Source organism: Myotis davidii, unplaced genomic scaffold, assembly GCF_000327345.1.
Source record: "Myotis davidii unplaced genomic scaffold, ASM32734v1 scaffold582, whole genome shotgun sequence".
NCBI classification, from domain to species: Eukaryota; Metazoa; Chordata; class Mammalia; order Chiroptera; family Vespertilionidae; genus Myotis; species Myotis davidii.
This window is the reverse complement of record NW_006294113.1, coordinates 94,174-109,983: the sequence shown is the minus strand read 5'-3', so window position 1 is coordinate 109,983 and position 15,810 is coordinate 94,174. Positions and strand designations below refer to the sequence as shown.

Here is a 15,810-nt window from a genome sequence, read left to right as displayed (position 1 = left end):
CCAGCCACAAGCCAAGCTGATGGCTGCCAGTACAGCAGTGGTGGTGGGAGCCTCTCCTGCCTCCTCAGCAGCACTAAGGATGTCAGGCTGCAGCTTAGGCCTGCTCCCCACTGGCAAGTGGACATCCCCTGAGGGCTCCCGGGCTGCCAGAGGGATGTCTGATTGCCAGCTTAGGCCCAATCCCCCCAGGAAGCGAACCTAAGCCAGCAGGTGGTCATCCCCTGAGGGGTCCCAGACTGCGAGAGGGCACAGGCTGGGCTGAAGGACACCCCCACTGAGTGCACAAATTTTTGTGCATCGGGCCTCTAGTATAAATATAAAACATATATATAAAGAATGTAATTACACTATGTCTATGCTGTTTATTCAACAGTCCAAGGTAGCAACAATATAACTGAACAAGACACAGGTCATATCTAAGTTTACATTCTGTCTAATAATTTAAAAGGCAACTATAGCTAATAAAAAAATCTTAAGAAAACCAGGGTTTAAATTCCAAAGCTACCCTCTATTAGCTATGTCTCTTAGTCTTAGTTTCCAGAACTATAAAAGATACTATTGTCATGACTATTAAAATAAAATCATAAAAAAAATTTATAAAATATAAAAATGGTTGGCAAACTGAAAAGCACTATACAAATGTAAGGTATACTATCACTATACCTAGCTTTTCATTAAGAAAAAAACAAAACACTCTGATACCATCCTGCATAATGCTTACTAGTTGCAAGGGGGGGCGGAGGGGAGTAATTGTATAGTGAATAAACCAGGTAACATCTTGATCTAACTTAAAATCATTAATAAGGGGCAAATGGACATTATATATATCCATATGTGATATCCTGAGAGGAACACATCACTTTTGTAATAGTCTGATTAAAGATAAATAAATAGCCTGAATCAAATCACAAGAAAATGAGATCAAATCAGACAAAACCAAATTGAAAAACTTTCTATAAAATAACTGAACTGTATTCTTCAATTAAATGCAAAACAAAGAAAGGCTGAGAAACTCTTCCAAATTAAAGAAAAATAAAGAGAAATAGCAACCAAATACAATACATGATCAAACTGACAGAACTGGAATATAAAATATAGATTAAAGTATCAGTGTAACATTTCTGGAATTTGATAACGGTACTTTAACTGCATAAGAAAATATCCTTATTCTTAGGAAATATACCCTGAGGTATAAGAAGTAAAAAGGCATACAACCCATTCTTCAATTATTCACAAAAATAAATGTGTGTGTGTATATGCCATAGGACAAATATGACAAAATGTTAAAAATTTATTTATGAGTATGAATAAAAGGTATAAAAGCATCTACTGTATCATTCTTGCAACTTTAAGTTTAAAATTATCTCAAAATAAAAAGTTTAAGAAACAGGATACTAACCTCCCAGGATTTAGTTATAAACTCTACGCTATTACAATTTTAAAGTACTTTTAAAAATTACTCTGTAGCCCTAGCTGGTTTGGCTCAGTGGATAGAGTGTCAGCCTGAGGACCGAACGGTCCCAGGTTTGATTCCAGTCAAGGACACATGCCTGGGTTGCAAGCTAGATCCCCAGTGGATGTTTCTATCTCTCTCCCCCTCTCCCTTCCTCTCTAAAATCAATAAAGATATGAAATAAAAAATAAATAAAAGAAGTATGTGTCTATTCAGTTTACCTTTAAAAAAAATTACTCTGTAAAATTAACACAGAGAAAGTTCTAAGAAACTTCACATTTAAATTATAAAACAAACAAGAAAGCATAGCACATGAGCAAGAACCAGGAAAAACAAACAGCAGAATCACATCTGCAAAGATATTAGAAAAAATATATAAGATAATATATTTAATAGGTTTATAAGAATCTATTTCTTGAGAACATGATCAAGAAAAGGAATAATGCTCTGGCCAGGTGGCTCAGTTAGCTGGAGCGTCACCCCATATACCAAAGGTTTCAGGTTTGAATCCCAGTCAGGGCATATATCTAGTGCCCAGTCAGGCCAAGCATGGGAGGCAGCCGATCAATGTTTCCTTCTTTCCTTCTTTCTTTCCTCTTCCTTTCTTTCTTTCTTTCTCTCCCTTCCTCTCTCTAAAATTAATAAGTATACCCTCCTGTAAGGATTAAAAAGAAAAGGAATAAGACTACAAAAAAGGAGAGTCTTAAAAAGGAACGAAATAAAACTTCTAGAAGTAAAAAATATATAGTACATAAAACCTTTAAAAACTCAATGAGCCCTAACCGTTTTGGCTCAGTGGATAGAGCGTCAGCCTTTGGACTGAAGGGTCCCGGGTTCGATTCCAGTCAAGGGCAAGAAACCTTGGTTGCGGGCATATCCCCAGTAGGGAGTGTGCAGGAAGGCAACCTATTGATGTTTCTCTTTCATCACTGTTTCTGATTCTCTATCCCTCTCCCTTCCTCTCTGTAAAAATCAATAAAATATATTTAAAAAATAAAAATAAAAACTCAATGAACATACTACAACATAAACTTTGAAGATATCATGCTAAGTGAAAGAAGTCACACAAAAAAGGACAAATATTGTATGAGGTACCTAAAATAGTCAAATATACAGAGACAAAGTAAAATAGTTGTTGCCAGAGGTTGGTGGAAGGGGGAATGGGGAATTATTAAACACAAATGGTGAGGAGTATAAAGGGCTTCAAAGATGCTGGCAGTGTTCTAAGCTAATTAGTGGTACATGGTAGTTCATTGTATAATTACTTAAATTGTACATATATTATACTGTATGCCTTTGTAATAAAAGTAAATTTTAGGTCCTGGCCAGTGTGGTTCAGTGGTTGAGCATTAATCTATGAACCAGGAGGTCATGGTTCGATTCCAGTCGGGGCACATGCCTGGGTTGCAGGCTCGATTCCCAGTAGGGGGCGTACAGGAGGCAGCCAATCAATGGTTCTCTCTTATCATTAATGTTTCTCTCTCTCCCTCTCCCTTCCTCTCTGAAATAAAAATATATATTTTTTAAAATAATAATAAAATTACCTAATCAAAACACTCAAAGGAAACAAATAAGTCTTAATTTTAACAGTCACTTAGACAAGGTTTGCACCTTAAATTCCCCCCCACACACACACCCTCTAAGTGAACCAGGGAGTCAATAAACTTCTCAGCTAGACAACTGAATATAATTTCAATAAACACTTATGCTAATAACTGGTCTGTGTCCCCAGGAGGACTTCTGTGGCTCCACTTACATAACCCATTATGCAAAGTGCTGAACTATTCTTTCTCTAGAAAGCATTTTGAATACTGATATTTGTAGTACAAGTTTTATTTGCTATGCTAAATTTAAAAAAAGCTTTTCTTGCTGTAACTTCAAGGATCTTTCCTGCAGAAGAGGTAAAAAGGAAAGCCAGTTTCTACTACTCCACTATGTCAAAGGCCAGTTATTTATCTTGTTGGCTAATCAACAGAGTAATGACTTAAAGCAGCACCTCAGGCAGCCCCCACGGTTAGCCAGTTTACCCCTGGGACTGTTGAGAAACAGATTTCAACAAGTCATTTGGAGCAACTTGTTTGAACTCAACTGAAAACTATCTGAACTATCCCTTGAAATGTGCTGTAATGTAAAAACTTGACAAAATTAAATCCAATGGTGGTGAGAATCACAATCCCTTAGCGCAGTGGTTCTCAACCTTGGCTCACATTAGAATCACCTGGGAATCTTTTTAAAATCCTGATTTCCGGGCCTCATCCTCCAGAAATTCTGCTTCTTTGTTATGGGGTGGGGCCACAACATTAGTAACAAAGAAACAGAATTTCCCGAGGATGAGGCCCAGAAATCAGGATTTTAAAAAGATTCCCAGGTGATTCTAATGTGCAACCAAGGTTGAGAACCACTGCCTTAGCGTAATACGAGGGCAGACTACCACAAATTTAACTTGAATATGCATAAATATGTTGAATGAGTACTCTCCCCCAAACCCCTGGTTCTGTTTAAACAAAGATTATCAGATTTCATAGAACCAAAAATCTTAAAAAATCAAATAAAAAATCAAAGGTACCACCTTTATTTTGCCAAGGACGTTTAAAAAGAAAATAATTGCTAATTACCATCACCATTATTTCATAAAAGAACTAATATGCTTACACCAAAAATGATAAAAGATAGTTTTAGAAAAAAATCTTTTAAATTCAATAGATTTAGTTTGCAGAGAAGCTAACTCATTCTCACTTCAGACAAGTGAAAACGTTGTCATGGACTGACACCACTCCACAGTGCAGCATTTGGGAATGACAGGTCTAAGCAACTAACTCCCACTTGAAGAAAGAAAGCAGCAGTAGGGCATGCCCACACAAAATATTCAATAATGAGGAAACGGAGGTTTGGAGGGGTTTAGGGACTCTCCCAAGGTCACAGACCAAGAATTTGACACAGGTCTGTCTAATTCCAGAATCAGAGTTCCTAACCATTATACCAAGTTTCCTCTAATATTCTTCCAGTGCTATAAAGATCCGCCCTAATCCAGTCACCTTTGTGACCAATGACAACCGAGGAATTTCCAAGACAGCTGGTGGAGTGAGAGGTACACTGCCTGGCCATCATTCAGACTGAAGCTGAATGGAACGCCTGACCTTTGCCTCATTAATACCAGGCTCACTGCAACTAAGCCGAGCAGCCCAGACAAAGCACACAAACCCCCGCCTCCAACAACATTGACACAGGGCTCTTAACATATTCCCACGTGCCTGTAATATAGTGAAAAACATATTCCTGAAAAACAAAACAACATATTAATTTCAAGAAGGAAACAAACACTTCCATAGTAACTCAGTCTAAAATTAACAAAACTTTCCCTCAAACAGTTACAACTGTAAGCCTCATTCTGCAAACTATAACAGTCTTCTACACATTAATACACAGATTCTCCCTATTTAAAAATCTAAATAGAAAACCACACAATTTTATAATTCCATAGTTCTTAAAGTTTCCAAATTAAAATAGACTACATATGTATCATTACCTGATGGTTAAAAGTATCTTATCATTCTTTCCCTCTAAGATATAAAAATATTACCGGCAAAACCATTCATGTTCATCAAAAGTACTTATTAAAAAATTAGAAGAAAAACATGTAACTAAATGCCATTTTCTATGAAAGGCACTATTAGCAGCCGGTAGTAATAGAAGGTACAATAATTATCGTTGAATATTTAGGGGTTCTTGGTATTGAAACCAAAAATTGAAAGTCATACATACAAATAAACAGAATACTGTATCAGAGATTTGCTTCCAAATTCTCACATATCACTTGCCAGCAAGTGTCCAAAATAAACAACCAAACAGCTCTTGAGTGACCGAAGTTTGATAGTCAGGACCAAATGAGTGTGAAATAGTTTGTCCTCCCTAAAATAGGGCAATGATAGCATACTATTCTTGAAAGCAATGGCAAGAAATTTTATTCCCAACTGGATTTTCTATCCCCCCCCTTTTTTTTAAGAGAAAGAGAGAGAGAGAGAGAGAGGTCAATTTGTTATTCAACTCCTGATCGAACCCACAACCTTGGCATATTGGAATGACGCTCTGACCAATTGAGAACGCGGCCAGGGCCCCACTTGAAGTTTCAATAATCAGTATCTTTCTATCCTATCTGAATCTGCAATATGAAGGAGCAGTACACAAATTATCAAGTATTTTAACCACTATATAAAATTATCTTCTTAGTGTCTTTTCCTTCTGTTTTAAACAGATGCCATCTAAGAGAATTTTTTCTTTCCCCTCTAAACTCTCCCTTCTTTCATCTCCTTATACAGACTCAACAAGTACATGTATTATTTTCTACACGCATTTAATACATGCTTAGCACTGCCCTCTAGCATGAACTACAAACCCACTTTTATAAAAGCCTCTGGGCATTTCCAGTGTTTGGCAAGTATATAAAAAACATATTCAACAAAACTGATCTCATTAAGCATCCCCTTCCCCATATTTCTAGTACTAGTACCACCATTGCCATCACTCACATCTAAAATAAGTATAGCCTTCAACTTCAACTTCCTCCAAACCTTTCCCAACAATCCTTCCTTCCACCACCTACTAAATCATCCTAATGCCATGACGCTTGCCCAGTATTTATACTACTGTCGATCCTTGAGCAATGTAGGGGTTAGGGGTACCAACAAATCCCCAAAAGTTGAAAAACCACGTGTAACTTTTGACTCCCCAAAATCTGAATAGCCTGTTTACCAAAATTGTTATCAATAACATAAACAGCTGATTAACATAAAGGGTGGGGCAAAAGTAGGTTTACAGTTGTTCATATGGAAAATAAAATAAATAATACAAGAATAAACTCTTTTATATATACACAACTGTATGGAAAATAATACAATAATTGTAACAAAAAAGTAAACCAGAGAAAAGAAAATGTTATTAAGAAATTTCATTTACAGTACTCTATATATTTATTGCATATAAATGATACCACGCAGTTGCAACCCATGTTTTTCAAGGGTCAACTCTATATATTGAAAGTCAGCTTTCTACAACACAAAGTTCTACACACTACACTTTTAGACCTTAGAAGTTTCTCATTACCTCCCAAATGTAGAACTCCTAAGTACAGCATTTAAACATGTTCCAGCTCCAAAGTAAATTTCAAACCTCAGCCCGACTGGTGTGGCTCAGTGGTTGAGCATCGAGCTATGAACCAGAAGGTCACGGTTTGATTCCCCGTCAGGGAACATGGCAAGGTTGGGGGCTCCTTCCCCAGTGTGGGGTGTGCAGGAGGCAGCCGATCAATGATTCTCTCATCCTTGATGTTTATTTCTCTCTCTCTCTGTCTCCCTTCCTCTCTGAAATCAATGAAAATATATTTTAAAAATAAATAAATTTCAAACCTCAACCCTTATTCCCCAAAATGAACATTCTATTCTAGGTAACCTGGTCCACTAACTTTTCTCTGAGTACACCATGAACTTTTCCCTCCTCCACACCTGTGCTCACATCATTCCCTTTATTGGAAAAGCCTTCTCCATCCACCTATTCCCAACACCTACATTTTTGGCTGAGAAAAGTCTCACCCTCTGGAAAGGTGAACTCAGGTTACCAGTTTATTGGAAGATAGCATGATGTAGTGGAAACACACAGGCATGGCATCGGGCAGATCTGGATTCAAATCAGGGCTCAGTTACCTGCTAGCTACATAGTCCCCAACTAGCAGGGAGCCTGGTGCTCACTTAGTGCTCAAGAAATAATAGTTTCAGAGTTAATTTCAGAAGTATTACTGTACCTCCACTACTCTCCATAATTACTGCAGCTAAAAATGAACTGATTTTCCTTTCAAACAAATCCAAACTTTACATCAAACCTCTACATGTACATATATTTTTTTATGTAGTAAATGTTTATGCAAATATCTTACATCCCCTCCTAGATTTCAAATTCCTAAAGACGGAAGGCTTCATCTCTGTACCCTATAAAGCCCAATAATAGCCCAATAATGCTTTTCAAGAAGCACACACTATCACCAGCAATTAGAAAAATTGTTTAATATACTTAAACAACACAATTCATCTCTTCATGACTTGTGACACATCATTACCAAAAGTTGTTAGGGCTGTATCTTTATTTGTTCAGTACATGGCTATCTAACATAGCAAATGTTCAATATCAGTTGAATTGACTTGAGTAATATAACTTACAATGCAAATGTTTAGTATCTACTGAATTGACTTGAATACAGTAAGATTTCCAGTGCCTAAGAAAAAGATTTTCCCAAGCATCTTTTTCTGTCATTACAATTGTTGAAATATTTCCCTTCAAAACACATTAACTACCATCAGTACGGATCCATGACCATATCTAACTTGACTCCTTTTCCACATTCTCTCAATTATAATCCTCCAACCGTAAGCTCTATCTAAACAAGTAACCACTTCAAATGGTTAAGAATCTACAGCTTCTATCTAAATGTAAATGCCAGTCAACTAACCTTTCTTCCACAATCTTTTCTAGGAACTTAAAAAATCATCCACCCTCTGCCTGTTGAAGAGCAACAATCCTGAAATAACTTTTCTTTTGCATAGGAGAGCTCACTGAACTTGTCACTTCAGTCTGTTTTCCCTAATTCCTATTACCTCCCCTGTCAGCGGTGGGAGGAGAATGTGATAAGTACCCAAATAACTACAGTATAAATCCTAATAGAAGCACCAGGTGAAAAATGCAGGAAAGTGTCACTTGCTTCACAAAGGTGGCTTGTGTGCACTTGACACTGCAAAAGCACTGGTCACCTGCCGATAGTCAAATTCTGCAGTCACTGCATTCCCCTACGATCATAACTGAAACATCACTATTAAATGTGGAAAACCCCCATTTCCTACACACCTTTCATCTGTTTATTATCTAAAATCTACTCATTAAAGATACCTACTTTACTTTTTCCTTTAGGAAATCCTCAATTTATCTGCGCTAAGCACTTCATAACAGAAGTTTTTTAAAATAAATAAAAACGAATCACCTGTGCCCATTAGTGTGCATTCTCTGCATTGCAACAACAGCTGTACCAGTATAGGGAACCTCTCGGGAGTTACCGAGAACAATTCTCCTTTAAAAGTTATGGTAAATGACAGTTCCAAACATGAAGTCTATACAAACTTCAGGGAGGGGAGAGACTAATAACTCTCCAAACCTCTGCGATCCATTCGTGCAACAACCGCAGACTGAACTCATTACACAACCGTAACTTCAAATAGCCACAGGAACGAGGAATACCGATTAGAGAACAGCATCGTTTTGTGCGTCTGCAAGAAAATAAGGAAACGTATCTGAACCGATTTTCCTCGAGTTGTTTGTTAAGAAGCGACTTGAACAATAGGTTGAGCAAGCTTTCCAGTTGCTGAAGATCGCGGGAGGCACGCCGGTGCCACACTGACCTACCCAGAACCGGTCCCAAGCGCGCGGTCCGCGTCGAACCCGGGCAACCCTCAAGCGCGTCGGGTGGAAGCGCTTGGCAAAGACCTCGGGCATCTCCACCCGCCTGGGGCTGAGGGGAGGACACCTCGGCGACCCGGGCTAAGAACCAGCCCGAAGGCAGACCCACAGGACGAAAATGTGGGGAACTCGGTCCCGAGATTGAGTGCGGCGTCCAGGTCCCCAGCCCCACGCCGGTGGGACACAGAAAACCAAATCTGGGGGGCAGTACGAAGATGTGGGGGCGCAGAAAAGAGGGGGTCGGGGGGACCGAGGCCCAGCCCATTCCCACTCTCCAGTCCCAGCGGCAACAACAGCTCCGGGAACCTGGTCCCCGGCTCCGCCCCGCCCACCATCTGGTTGAAAAGCCACAGCTGCATTTTACTTTATGACAAATTGGCTGTTTCATCACTTTGCATCTGGGCATCTACTTCTCCATGGTCATTTCGTCGGCCCGGGCGCTGGGAGGGGTCAGGGCCGGGGCGGCGGGCGCGGACCCCCGGGCTCCGATCCGGCAGGAACCCCTAATCTGAGGCGATCGAGCCCCAGCGGCTGTGCCTACCAGGCCTCTCTCCGGCCCCAACCTGGGAAAGCACTTCCGGGGGAGCGGGTGAGGGACGGGCTTGGCACCGGAACTGCTCGGGGGCAGGAGCGGCCGGGCCTCCCAGGCGGGGCGGGGCCTCATTTCCCTCTCCCCCCTTTTTCTCCCCCCCTCCCAAACCCGCCCCCGGACTCGTCGGTAACCCTTTGTGCCCCGAGGCCCCTTGGTCCCCGGGCTCCCGCTGCTCCTCGGGGTCCCTCCATCCACCTAGTTTTACGGAGGAGGAAGCCGAGGCTGCAAGAATTTAGGGGACAAGGGTCCAGCACATACACCGGCCTCTGCTCTCTCGCATGTTCGCTCCACTCCAATCGGCCTTTTGTAGAAAGAAGGATAGTTAACTGTCACTGGCGGCGTCCTACCTGGTAGGGACCCTGTGAAGCGCTTTCAGGGGTTCTCAAACTGTGGGTCGAGACCCTTTGGCCTAAGACCATCCTGCATATCAGATATTTACATTTCGATTCGTAACAGTGGCAACATTGCAGTTATGAAGTAGCAGCGAAAATAATTTTATGGTTTGGGTCACAAGGGCCAGAAGGTTGAGAACCACTGGTAGGTGCTTCCCTCAGTTCACCATCCCCAAGCGCCTTGAGAGGGGTGCGGACATCTTGCAGAAGAGGAAACCCGTGAAAGGTGCCAAGCTCCATACCACAGACGCTGGCGCTTGGTTGTAACTTGTGTTGTGTGTAAAAATCTGCTCAGCTACCCCAACAGGACTTGTTAATTCTTGAAGTGCGGGGACCAAGTTCTGTTCCCATATTCCATCGTCGCTTGGAGCTTCAACGGAGGCCGAGAGCTGGGGGCTCGGGCTCTCATTGCCTGGGTCCTGGTGCTTCCCTTTACTTCCTCACCCTGGGCAAGACGCTTGACCTCTCCACGCCTCCCTTTCTTCGTTTGTAATACATCTGACGCGCCTGTGTGTGTGTGTGGTGTGTGGTGTGTGTGTGTGTGTGTGTGTGTGTGTGTACATAGATGATCACCTCTGGGTTGTTGCAGGAATTCAAAGTGCAAATGCATGATGAACAACTCCGTGTACCTAGGACCAACATAGGACTGAGTAGAAGAAGTACGATCCTCGTACCTGCACAGGAACAGTGTCTCTTCCAGGGGAGTCACTCTGACAGGGAGCAATCTGGAAAACTGTGGATTAGCAATAGGTAACAGAAAAGGTTAGTTAAGGAAATAAAAGAAGAGTAGAGGTTTTTGCAATGGGAAAAATGAAGGTAGGTGAGCCAAAGAATGTCCTGTGGCCAGCCTGGAGACTTGCGACACTATGAGCCAAGACAGTATGAGGACCCACAGTCAGTTGCCAGGCAGGGAACGGAGGGAAAAAAATAAAATAAAAAAGAGATTCCTCAGCCACAAAATCAAGAAGGCATCAAACATCGGAGACAGAGTCTATATCTCAGGCCAGATATTGGGGGAGGCGGGGCGCGCAGGGGGTGGGGAGTAAAGCCTCTTAGCATGGATACTATCTGCAAAACAAATTTGCAAGCATCTCTTAAAACTGTGGGGGAGGAAGATTTTTAAAATTTTCTGCTTAAAAAGGCAGAAGAAATGGAAATGTTTTACAACCGTTATCAGAAATTTAATATGCAAACAATGCCTTTGCTATTGGCTTTATTTATTTGTTTATTTTATAGTTGTGATCACAGAAGTGTTTGTAAAAACTTCCCTAATACCCAAGTATAAGCAGCCTTTCGTGCCTTGGAGTGTGAAGGAATAAAAAACAGAGCCTGGGTTGGCAGGACTCACTAACTTCGCTTTCCACCAAGGGCCAAGGGCTTAGAACAGTGGTTCTCAACCATCCTAATGCCGCAACCCTTTAATACAGTTCCTCATGTTGTGGTGACCCCCAACCATAAAATTATTTTCGTTGTTACTTCATTAACTGTAATTTTGCTACTTTTATGAATCGTAATGTAAATATCTGATATGCAGGAGGTATTTTCATTGTTACAAATTGAACATCACTAAAGCATAGTGATTTATCACAACAACAATATGTAATTATATATGTGTTTTCCGATGGTCTTAGGCGACCCCTGTGAAAGGGTCGGTTGACCCCCAAAAGGGTCGCGACCCACAGGTTGAGAACCCCTAGCTTAGAGGAAGAGTGAGAGGAATCCTGAGTCACAGGTTCTCAGGCTTCCCCAGGGATGCACCAGTGCCAGAGTTTGTCATTGAACCTTGTCACCTAACTAGTAAGTGGTGCAGTCAGGATCTAAATGTGGGTCTGTCCCCTCATGCTTTCCACCACTCTACCAGTGGTTCTCGAACTGGAGAGCGCATTAGCATCACCTGGAGGCCTCGATAAAACACAGATTGCAGGCCCCCAGCCCCAAAATTACACATAACCATGCCAGTGCTTCTCTGAGGTCTGATCCCTGGGCTCCCAGCATCAGCAGCATCTGTGAACTTGTTACAAACGCAAATCATTAGGGCCCACTCCAGACCCTGTGAATCAGAAACTCTGGAGTGGGGCCCAGAAATCTGTGTTTTAACAGGCCTTCCAGGTGATTCTGGTACATTCTCAAGGTTTAGGACCATTGCACTCTACTCTCTTGTCTTCCACATATTCCTCTTTCTTTTTTTCTAATTGCCTTGAATAGGAATAATTCTACAGAAACAAAAGTTCTTGCCATTGAACTAAATGACAGATTTTTATTCATATTTTTGCTGTCTACAGGAGATGAGGCTAGAAAAAAATTAGTATGAATGTGGGGTTTTTTTTTTATTACTTTATATTTGTACTGAAATTCAACCAGATAATACTGGGTTGAGGTGGAACTAATCTTATTTGAGAACTATTCTATGCCAGGGCTTAACATGCATTTTCTAAATTAATCTTCACTACTCTGCTATGAGGTTTTATGATCTTAATTTTACAGAAGAGAAAAACTAAGATGAAGTAACTGACTTAAGGCCACATTCTTATTAAAGGGCAGAAATCAGCATTGTTCAAACAAAGATCCCTCTAATTCCAAAATTCATGATCTTGCCACTCCGTGGCAACATCTTGGAGAACCAAATTCCAGTGTGGGCTCCACCACCCCAACTATGCAACATTGAGTAAGCGATTTCATCTCTGTTTCAATTTCTCCATCTATAAATAATGTTATCATAAATCTGCCCCTCCCACACTGGAATGTTAGAACAAATGAGGAAATAAAAGTATAAGCGCTTTGAGCTTTTTGAAGAAAAACAGTAAAAGAGCAAGTTCTTATAGTACTGGATGTTTAGCTGAGTGTTGCCATGTGAGCCTGAGCGTTGCACCTTTCCTAGTTATCTCCTCATGCATGCATAAGGGGTCCGAAGGCTGTACTTGATGCCAAAGAAAAGTTGTTTGACTTCATTTGTCAGTGTCTTATGAAGGTTAAAGAAGATGACAGATGGTTTTATGTGTCGCTTTTCAAAATTACGGGGACTCTCTCACCAGGTTCATAGGCTCCAGGTAAATTACTGGCCCATCCTCATCCTAGAAATGTTTTCTCCAAACCCTTTTTTTGTCTCCCTATTACAGGCACCCCTCCACCCTCCTGCCTCTACCCACTAGGTAAAGACTTAAAATTCCTCTTACTTTATTTTTTTCCCCCTCTTACTTTATTATGTAGAAGAATTTAGCTCTCAATCCTCACTCAGGCCAGATTCCAGGCCTGTGTTTATTGACTAAATCATCCAGGTAGCACAATTCCGGGGGGCGGGGGTACCATTCACAAAGAATAACCTGAATGGTGCTCAAGGGAGCTCCACTATGCATAGCTCTCACCCCCAAAATCCATTAAGGTGTTTTGTTAAACAAAAGAGCCATCTACAGTACTTGGGTATCACCATTTGCCAAGCTTTCAAAGAATGGGTTTCTTTGTTTATAGTTTTTTATAATGGGCCTGATCAAATACATAAAGCCTTAAGTCCTGGCTTCCACACTCTGCTGTGGCACTTTTCACTCTGTACTATGACACTATTGCCTATCTCCCCACTAGACTTGTGAGTTTTGTGAAGACTTGGTCATATTTTGTCTTCCTCACCTTGTATCCATGCCTTGACATAAGTGCTTGAAAAGCATTTGCTGATATAAATAACAGCACACAGTACTCCTATGTAGGTACTAGTATAATTGGCAGAGATTTGAAAAATGTCCCTCAAGTGTGTTGTTTGACCCACAGTGTTTTGCACAAGAAATATATTGAGCCAAAAATTTTAAATTGAGAAATGTTACATTAAAAAAAAGCAATCCCAGTTTCTGGAGTCCCTTGAAAAGTTAGACGCGGGCAGACTAGGCACGCATCAGTGTCTTTATTCAGGTTGTACAGTGAGTTGGCCTCATTCACATGTAAAATCTTGATGGTGGGCGCTGAGTTTGGAGCCACTGGGATCATATGGTTGTTTTGGAGAAACAAGTATAAAATTTTGTCTTAGAGATTTTACACGTGCTCATAGCTATGTATTCCAATGTATTTTGAGGTCCTTTTAAATTGTTTTTCTGGGGTAGAAAATTGTGTTGTACCACATTGTACCATTTCCAAACAAGCCAAGCAAGTGCAGACATCAAATTATAAATATCATTATCACCAACATTTTAATAGAGTTATGGCTGATGTTATTTGTCAACTGCCTTGGAAATAGAAAAGAAATAATAGCATATACTTGAATAAATTTCATAACAAGTAACTGTATGGAGTGTGATCCTCTTTCTTTCTTCTTCTGGATGGAGAAGCAGAAGCACAGCTAGTTCAGATAACTAGCAAGAAATGTAGCCAGATTAGAACCCAGGTAGTCTGTCTCTACAGACAGAGTCTTAACCACTAAATTAATGTTTATTGAGCCTTTCCCAGGTGCTATGGTCATGACTGCCTCCCAACTGAAAGAGACTACCAGGTTTATGGAAGAGTGTGTATTGCTTCCAAGCCTTTTATAGAGTGCTGCAATAAACCCACACAGCTCCCTCTCATCTCGCTCCCCCTCCCACCCCAAGTCATACTGACATGTTTATAATCTTCAGTTTTGAAGTGTACAAACTGTCAGACATCTAAGACTTCCTTTACTCCCAATATAATTCTTGCACAAAGTTTGTTGTTATTGTAACTTATTACGAAGAGTCCTATGCATGTGATGAGCAAAAGTCATCTCTTAAAGACAATGGAAGCAATTTGAAGCAATATAATATCAACACTGAAAACCAATATCTGTAGTCAAATTGTGCTTGTGTGGAGAAATGGGAGACAGTAAGGTTGAATTAGAACAAAACTGTCACATGACATGAATGCAGTGAAAGCTCAAAAATAGATAACCTAAAAGGAAATGGTCCTCAACTTTTAGCATTTTTTACATTTTATTTTTAATTGAATGTTGAGAAAAATATTGGAAGTGAAATCTTCCTTTAAAAAGGTTTAAAGGATTAAACTTCTGTTTTGGCCAGATTGAGCTGTTTCTCCGAGTCTCAGAAATTTAAGAGATTGCATTTTATCTTCACTTTTTATTATGAAGAGATGTAGCTCATCTTATTCTGCTTCAGTTTCTCTTTCTGCAAAATATGCATGGTAAGTGCATCTTTATATGGTAGAGATATTGTGAGTCAAGCTAATAAATGATCATAAAGCACAGTTCTTTGAAGTATAAAGCACTGCATAATTGCTAAATACTATAATAATACTATAATAATCATCTTCATAATAATAGTAATTTTCAACCAACACATCAGCCAGACCTAGATGCTTTTACTCAGCTCCCAATTAGACAAAAGTGTATATGCCAACTATGAACTGAAGTGAAAATCTTAAACCACAGACTAGTTCCACTCCCCTCTTCTTTCCTATGCAGAATATAATGTCAGCCTGCCAGACACATCTCAGCTCCATCACTTGCTAGCTGTGAGACCCAGCTCACAGGAGATAGTCAAACCTCTCCAGCCTCTTTTTCTTCAACTATATAATGACAGTAATATTAATTCCCACCTCTCAGAGTTTGCTGTGAGAATTCAGCCTAACAGACTGTAAGAGCTCAATGAATGTTAGTGGTGATGATGACTGGCAATAATATCAGAAAAAAAACTAATAGTGGGCAGCTATCTAACCATGTTTTTGAATGAAAGAGGGGGGAAAAATGAATACTCTCAATTTAGGTGCCTCTCAATTACGTTAACATTTATCAAATATAAGCACTGTAATATTAAACTTAGATAGAAAAAAGCAAAGGTGAAATGTTTTACTTTCCCAGTGTATTTGTTTGTTTTTAATAATTGTGCATGAAATAAATGACTATATTTTGGTTATAGATGATTAGGGAA

General features: G+C 40.2%; 1 protein-coding gene across 2 annotated transcripts in view; it reads right to left on the bottom strand.

Moving 5' to 3' along the window:
- The window catches only part of FRS2 (fibroblast growth factor receptor substrate 2), a 113,421-nt gene extending 104,643 nt beyond the window's left edge, over window positions 1-8,778 (bottom strand). Inside the window, exon 1 of one of the 2 annotated variants that reach the window (XM_015566830.1) lies at window positions 8,646-8,778. The gene's annotated coding sequence lies outside the window, so the exon portion shown is untranslated. Of the gene's footprint in view, window positions 1-7,038; window positions 7,121-8,645 lie in introns of those variants that run through there. The other variant, XM_015566829.1, reaches the window with a different exon arrangement.
- Between the last annotated feature and the right edge of the window lie 7,032 nt (window positions 8,779-15,810).